Genomic DNA, 6,505 nt, shown 5'->3' on the forward strand with positions numbered 1-6,505 from the left:
TCATTCTGTGCTTCTCGAGTTTTAGCTTGCGGGGTGTGTGCCCGGTGGTGTTAGTTGTGACTTGTTGATTCAGGTATATAGTTAAGAGGTCTTCGTGTTTCTTGCATCGTTGTCAGTGTTATGGAGGTTTGAATAGGGTTATGATGGATATGAGGCTAATTGCCGGTGGTGGTTTTGATTACGGGCAGCTATTGTGATTAGAAATATTATTATGGGCCTATGTTTGATGTGTTAAACTAGGTGCCATCACGATACCAAATGGAGAGAAAATTGGGTTGTGACACCACTCATGATATAGTTAAACAATTTTATAAGTGTTGAATAGTTGAAAATACTAAAGAAAGATGAAGAAATACTAAGAATCCTTGCTCCTAAGTGTTTCGTGCTTGTGTTTTTCTCTCAAAGAGGTGTCTCCAACTCCAAAATAGATTTAGACTTAGTTTTATACAAGTTGGGGTGTGTAGGGCCATCAAAACTTTGTCCCAGGACAAATAGGATAGTGTCCCATCAGCCAACATTCAGGGTAGCGCGTCACACTAGCCTTAGAGCTGGCATGTTGGTCAAAAATTTTCAGATCTGTAAATTGCGCCACGGGCAACGCGATGCACTACCTAGGGCGCTACACTAGCCCATTTACTTTTTTTTGTTCCTTTTTTTCTTCAAATCGTGCACTTTCATCCCACATTGCCTCCCAATGACTCCTACACATAAAAATACCATAAATTAGAATAAATGAATACATTATACATCCAAAATCCACAAAATATGAGCAAAATGCGAGGCAATATACATATAAATATACATACTTTAAGCCAAATATCAATGGACCTACCTGAGTCTTTTGAATCGGGACTCTAGAAATATGGCAGGCTAGGAAAGCTCAGCATGAGTTTCAAAGTTCCTCAAGGAATAAATAGTCTTATCTCATTCACGACCAAGCCTCTCCACCTTTGCTCGTGAAGCTTCAAGTTTCACCTCGAGAGTCTTTCCTCTTTCTTCTGCACTACGAAGACGAGACGTAAGGATGTCATGCTGACCTAAGACTTAGGCAAAGAGGGACAACTTATCGCCAAGTATTCCTTCAAGCTGAAAACACCATCCGGAATACTGAGTAAGTCAATCCTTATCCGCTCAAGCTCCTTCTCCATCCTATTCGCCCAGAATTCGTGAGTCGCCTTTTTAAAGCGCTCTTTCTCAATCGCATCTCTGCCTTCCTCCATAAGACCTCTCAAGACAACACCTCTCTTTCACAATGACTAATCCTCTCTGAAACCTATAAATATATCAAATGCGCCTGCATAAATAAAGGAAAAAATTGTGCTTTGAAATTTGAAGGGATTGTAGCATTTAGTGCAGTGAAAAAAGCATACCTGAAGAGTGTAACTCGTCATATAATTCTCTAGAGTTGAAATGGGCATCCCCTCCAGACCCCACATATCCACTCCTTCAGGAACCTCCGTTGCAACACGAAGTTTACTAGTATTTGTGGAAGATCCAACCCTGGAAGGAATCAAAGTTGTCGGGGTAGCAGACGAACTAGGGATTGTCGCGATCGTAAAAGGATTTGATGATGCCGGAGCCCAGTAGCCCGGGGATAAGAAATCCTCTTTCCGAAACTGCATTGAATGCCTATAGGGACAAATGGCAGGAGTGCTCGTTGAAGCAACATCCTGAGAACCTTTTTGGCTCCCCCAAGCTGCCAAAAATTCATTAATTCTTTCTTGAAAAGAACTGGAAAGAAGATCCACCAAAACCCATGTTGGAGGTCTCCTCATTGGAATAACTTCATACTGGCCCTCCACCCGAAAGCCTAAGAAATATGCCTCCAGAACCTCTCTAGCATAGAGGAGCAAAACAAAATCCTTTTGACCCCCTTCTCAATGTGAGACACCTCTTTGAGTAAGGTAATAACAGCTACAATACAAAATATAAATAAGGCAAAATACAAAAAGAAGTTTCGAAACAAAATATAACATGCTTGGCTTATCATCCCACTTTCTCGGGAATAGCCTCCCACCGAACCGAGTTAAATCATGGGTGGACATATCCATAAAATAATCATGTTATGCTCTATCATGGTCATCTTCGGTGTCCACTAACTTTGAAGTACTCCATCTATAAAGCATAATGATGCTGCCCCGCAACAACTTCGAGGAATATAAATGAAGGAGTTGTTGAAGAGTAAAGCCCATCCTAGCCATGATTGATAAATAGCATAAGCAAGCCACTAACCTCCAAATTACCAGTCCAACCTAGGCCGGGTTGATGTTGGCATGCCAGAAGAGATCACAAATTATTGATTCAATCAAGGGATTAAACTTCAAAGTAAAGGAGTAGGTATACAAGAATATAAAACCTTCTCAAGAACTTTGTGCCGCATTCGTCTTTCAGTAGAGGAAGATGTTTGGCCCGCACTAAGGATGAAATTGTATCTACATTATATATTGTATTGTTCCATACACCACCATTTGTCCAAGTGTTAACTCCCTCAGGTAAAATATCGAACATTGAATGCTCAACTTCTGTCATTGCCTTTTTGTCGAAAAAAGCTTTAACAACCTTTTCCTCTTGCCTTCGGTGGATTTCGTTTCTTTAACAGAGGGCCCTAGTGCCAAAGAGGACAAAGCCTCTAACACAGCAACAACGAGTTTGATCTCTTGCTTGTCCATGGCATTTTGTAAAATAAAAAAGATAATACAGATAAAGGAAAAACATAGAGAAGAAAAAGCAAAGAAGAAATTGAAGAAACATAAAAGCAATATCATCAATTGCATATATTTATAGGAAAACATCAAAGTAAAAAATCTCCAGAGAATCAGGCTCACACGGGGTACCGAATAGGATAGGAATGGCTCAGCCCACATGCATCATTTGATAAAAGCACTCTAGTCGCCTCCGATGATTGGTTTGTCAACCACGCTTTCTCTCACTCAAAATGATGCTCCTCACCAGATTCCTTTATTGAGGTCGGGGCAACACAGAAATGAGTAGTTTACTCCGGGACCCCAACCCTCGAGAGCAAGATACCGACCGGGATAGAGGTGGGAGCAAAACTTGCCTAAGAAACTACTACCTATAGTAGAGCCTATAATATTTGTCCACATGCCAAGAATATCAATAACTGATTGTGGATGTATCTCATCATTCATTGGTCAAATCACCACCATCTTAGGAATATAAAAGAGTAACATTTCCCACTAATAAACATGTCAAGATTTGTCCTATTAGAAACTTTTCGTTTCATGGGCACTTCCTATGAAGCACCCAACAAATATGCAGGATTACGATATCCATAAAATAAACTTATTTAATGGCTAAACTCACGGTACATAAATAATTGGCTCGATGATGGACAGATCTTAATAGGTATAGCTTGGCGGAGGACTCTTTTGATAAATTTTCATACTTGGCACCTAAGACCGGGGATTGCTTAAAAATTATAGACAACAATAAACTCTTTCAATAAGTTTCCATACCCGACATCTAAAATCGGAGACTATTCAAAAAATCACACCTAGCAACTAACTCTTGCAATAAGTTGCTATATTCGGCACCAAAGACCGAGCACTGTTCAAAAAATATAGTCAACATGTATATCTACAACCTCTACAATCCTTCTGAATCGGATAAACAATCCATTACAGAAAAGACTTATTGATATCTCCGAACAACTTACGCCCTAAAACAACATCTTCACAGGCACCGAAAAATGTAAAACGTTATATAAGGCATTCTTAATTAATTTTTCACAAGTATTCGATAAATTCACTTAGACGTAACCTATAATACTACAACAATAATAACACACATGTGTGCAAAAGTTAAAACAAAAAAGCGTAAACAAATTAGCTATTATAAAAGGCAAAAAAGGCTTGTCATTCAAAAACTATTACAAAGAAGATCTCACAGAATCTCATATTCCCTGCAATGATAATTGTTAGGAAGAAGGGAGAGATGAAGAAGCATTAATTGCAGGAGCTTGGGGCAAAGTATGCATCTCGTCACCCTTATCTTTCGGGACTTCAGTATGGACCTCATCCACATCCTCTCTTTCCCCTTCATCCTTGGATCCATTGGAGACGTCGGAGGTAGAGGAGCTGGAAAATTTTGCCTCATAAACAAGGGTATCTATCTAGCAACTTCTTCATCCAAGGAGAAAGCCCAAAACAGACTTCATGAAAGGTCTTTTGGCAAGCTAGCAGGTAGGTGTATTGTTTGCCTTCGGTCACCTTCTTTTAATCTTCTTTAATTTCAAGGTTGCGTCATCTCACTAGACCCGGAAGCTCGACCACCTCCGCTGATCGGTCCTCGGGGGCTTGGCTCTCGGAGATAACACAAGTCTGTTCCTCTAACAAACTCATATACTAATCTTTTTTTCCTCTTAATGGCAATCTCGAGACTTTTCACCTTCTGTCTAGCTTTTCGAATTGATGGAACAACCAGATTCCTAAGGCCTCTTTCTCTTGCTCCAACCGACTTACCCTCTTAGAAGACTCTAGGACCTTTGCAGATAATATTTCTTTCTCTGCATCCTTCTTTGGCAAGGCTTGCATCAATCTCTTGATCTCGCGCATATGTGCACGTCGGACAATGTCGCCCCTCGTGATTCTACCATGGAGCTCTGTGGACACTAAGTTAACCTAAATAATCCAAGCTCTTAAAAAAATAAGAAAACGGGAACCAGTGGAAAGAAGAGAATATCTAGGCTCATACATTAAAACTCAAGTATGCCACATGATTATCAAGGGCCGATGTTGAAGCCTTCTCCATGTACTACCATACCAAGGGCCCGATAAAGCCTTTGAACCACAAAATAACCTTTTTCGACCTCCGAAAAATATTCCCATCGGTAGGAATTTCTACCATCACATGTTTCTCTAGGGGTCATGGATTATTCAGGTTCCGGACGCAGAGGCACCTTAAGTAGAGTTTTGAAGTAAGCAAATACGCCGTCCCCGTCAGAATCGTGTTCCCGGAGCTATAAGTCTTACGAATAAACTGTGGCCACCTCGTCAAAATGATCAGTTAGAGGAATCACCATCCTCCTCCTCTGGTACCATCGGCTCCTTGCTGGACCTCTGCCTCACGGTTAATTTTGACTAGTCATAATTTTCAACCATAACATTCGGAGGATTGGAGGAATGTGGAAGGTTTTCTTCCTCAGACTCATCTTGTCACTGGGAAAGGTACCTTGGGGTCAAAACTCGGGGACTTTTCTCCTCCCTATTCTCTTGAGCCCTATTTTTGGAACTCTTTCTTTTTTTTCTATTTTTTGGGTTCGAGGCAGAAGGCACGTCCTCGCCGAATCTCTTCTTGGGTAAGAATGGTTGATCTACATGTTCTTGGGGCATCTCGAGATCTAGAATCTTAGCCTAAGATAATTATTTCCTAGATCCAGTGCCTATTATAGCAAAAGAGGTATGTCAAGAATATCATCAAACAGGAAGGGTTAAAATATCACCTGGTTAAAGAACTCATACCGTGATTCTTTTACTCTCATCCCCTTACTAGAGAAATCATTTTTCACGTCCTCACCTCTATGGTTGTCAACTATACCAAAGCACTCCTTTGTATTTGAGAGCATGCTGGTAACGGAATCTAGAGTCGTTGATTATCATACAAATAAAAAAATCTCGCTAAAAATGGATAATGATAAACAAATAAGAAATGGAACAATTACGCTTGAAATTCTTTTCTTTCGGGGAAGAAAGATTGGCTTTGCTCAATATATCCCGTGTATGTATTTTAACAAACTTCTCGTACCATCTCAGATGAGTAGTGGATAAAAAGTCATCCCAAGGTATACTTACAAATTCTATCATGAGCTGGACTCAAATCAACATCTCTAGAAATTGAAATTGTCCTTTGTATTGGCCAGAAGAGTAGAGTGCTATAGTTCGCCAATGTTAACATTGACCATTTGTAAGTTTGGGGCATTAAATTTGAATAAGATGCTTGAAGGGGAAACATTTCCCCACCTTCTCGACAAGGAACCTTAGGCAAGCCACTAACTGCCAATGGTTGGTCCCATTTGACCTAAGCAGACATTGAATGCCTTGATTAGGTCTTTGATTACCGGATCAATGGCGTTCTTGAACCCGGGGGTGAACGGGTAGATGAACATGAACGAGAAATCTTCCTGGTGTGTGTTAATGTTCTCTCCTACTTTAGAAAGGGATGTTTTAGCCTTGTCCTCCCAGGCACAATCTCTCAACACCTCCAAAAGATGATTTACTTGTAAGGTCAAAAGAAAAGTTTCAATCGGCCTTTCTAGTATTGTTCCTGCAATCGACAAGACATATGAGATGGAGTATTTTCAAAAGAAACTCTGAAGTTATTCTTCATGTTATTTCTTGTCTTTTCCTGAGGCTTTGGCGGCCTTGACTTTCCTATTAGGGGTTGGCACCAAAATCGTAAAGGACGAAATGGTCGGAACTACTCTGTTTGCATCGCTAGGGGCTGATGGTCCCTCCACTACCATCGTGGAAGGTTTCTGCCTCTATTC

General features: G+C 40.5%; 1 long non-coding RNA gene across 1 annotated transcript; it reads right to left on the reverse strand.

Annotated features, from left to right (window-relative positions):
- Positions 1 to 3,837: 3,837 nt before the first annotated feature.
- Positions 3,838 to 5,540, reverse strand: LOC138893363 (uncharacterized). The gene is made up of 2 exons (XR_011408727.1): positions 4,714 to 5,540; positions 3,838 to 4,640 (listed from the first exon to the last, which is right to left on the reverse strand). It is a non-coding gene; the product is annotated as an uncharacterized lncRNA (long non-coding RNA).
- Between the last annotated feature and the right edge of the window lie 965 nt (positions 5,541 to 6,505).

This window comes from Nicotiana tomentosiformis, chromosome 6, assembly GCF_000390325.3.
Source record: "Nicotiana tomentosiformis chromosome 6, ASM39032v3, whole genome shotgun sequence".
Taxonomy (NCBI): domain Eukaryota; kingdom Viridiplantae; phylum Streptophyta; class Magnoliopsida; order Solanales; family Solanaceae; genus Nicotiana; species Nicotiana tomentosiformis.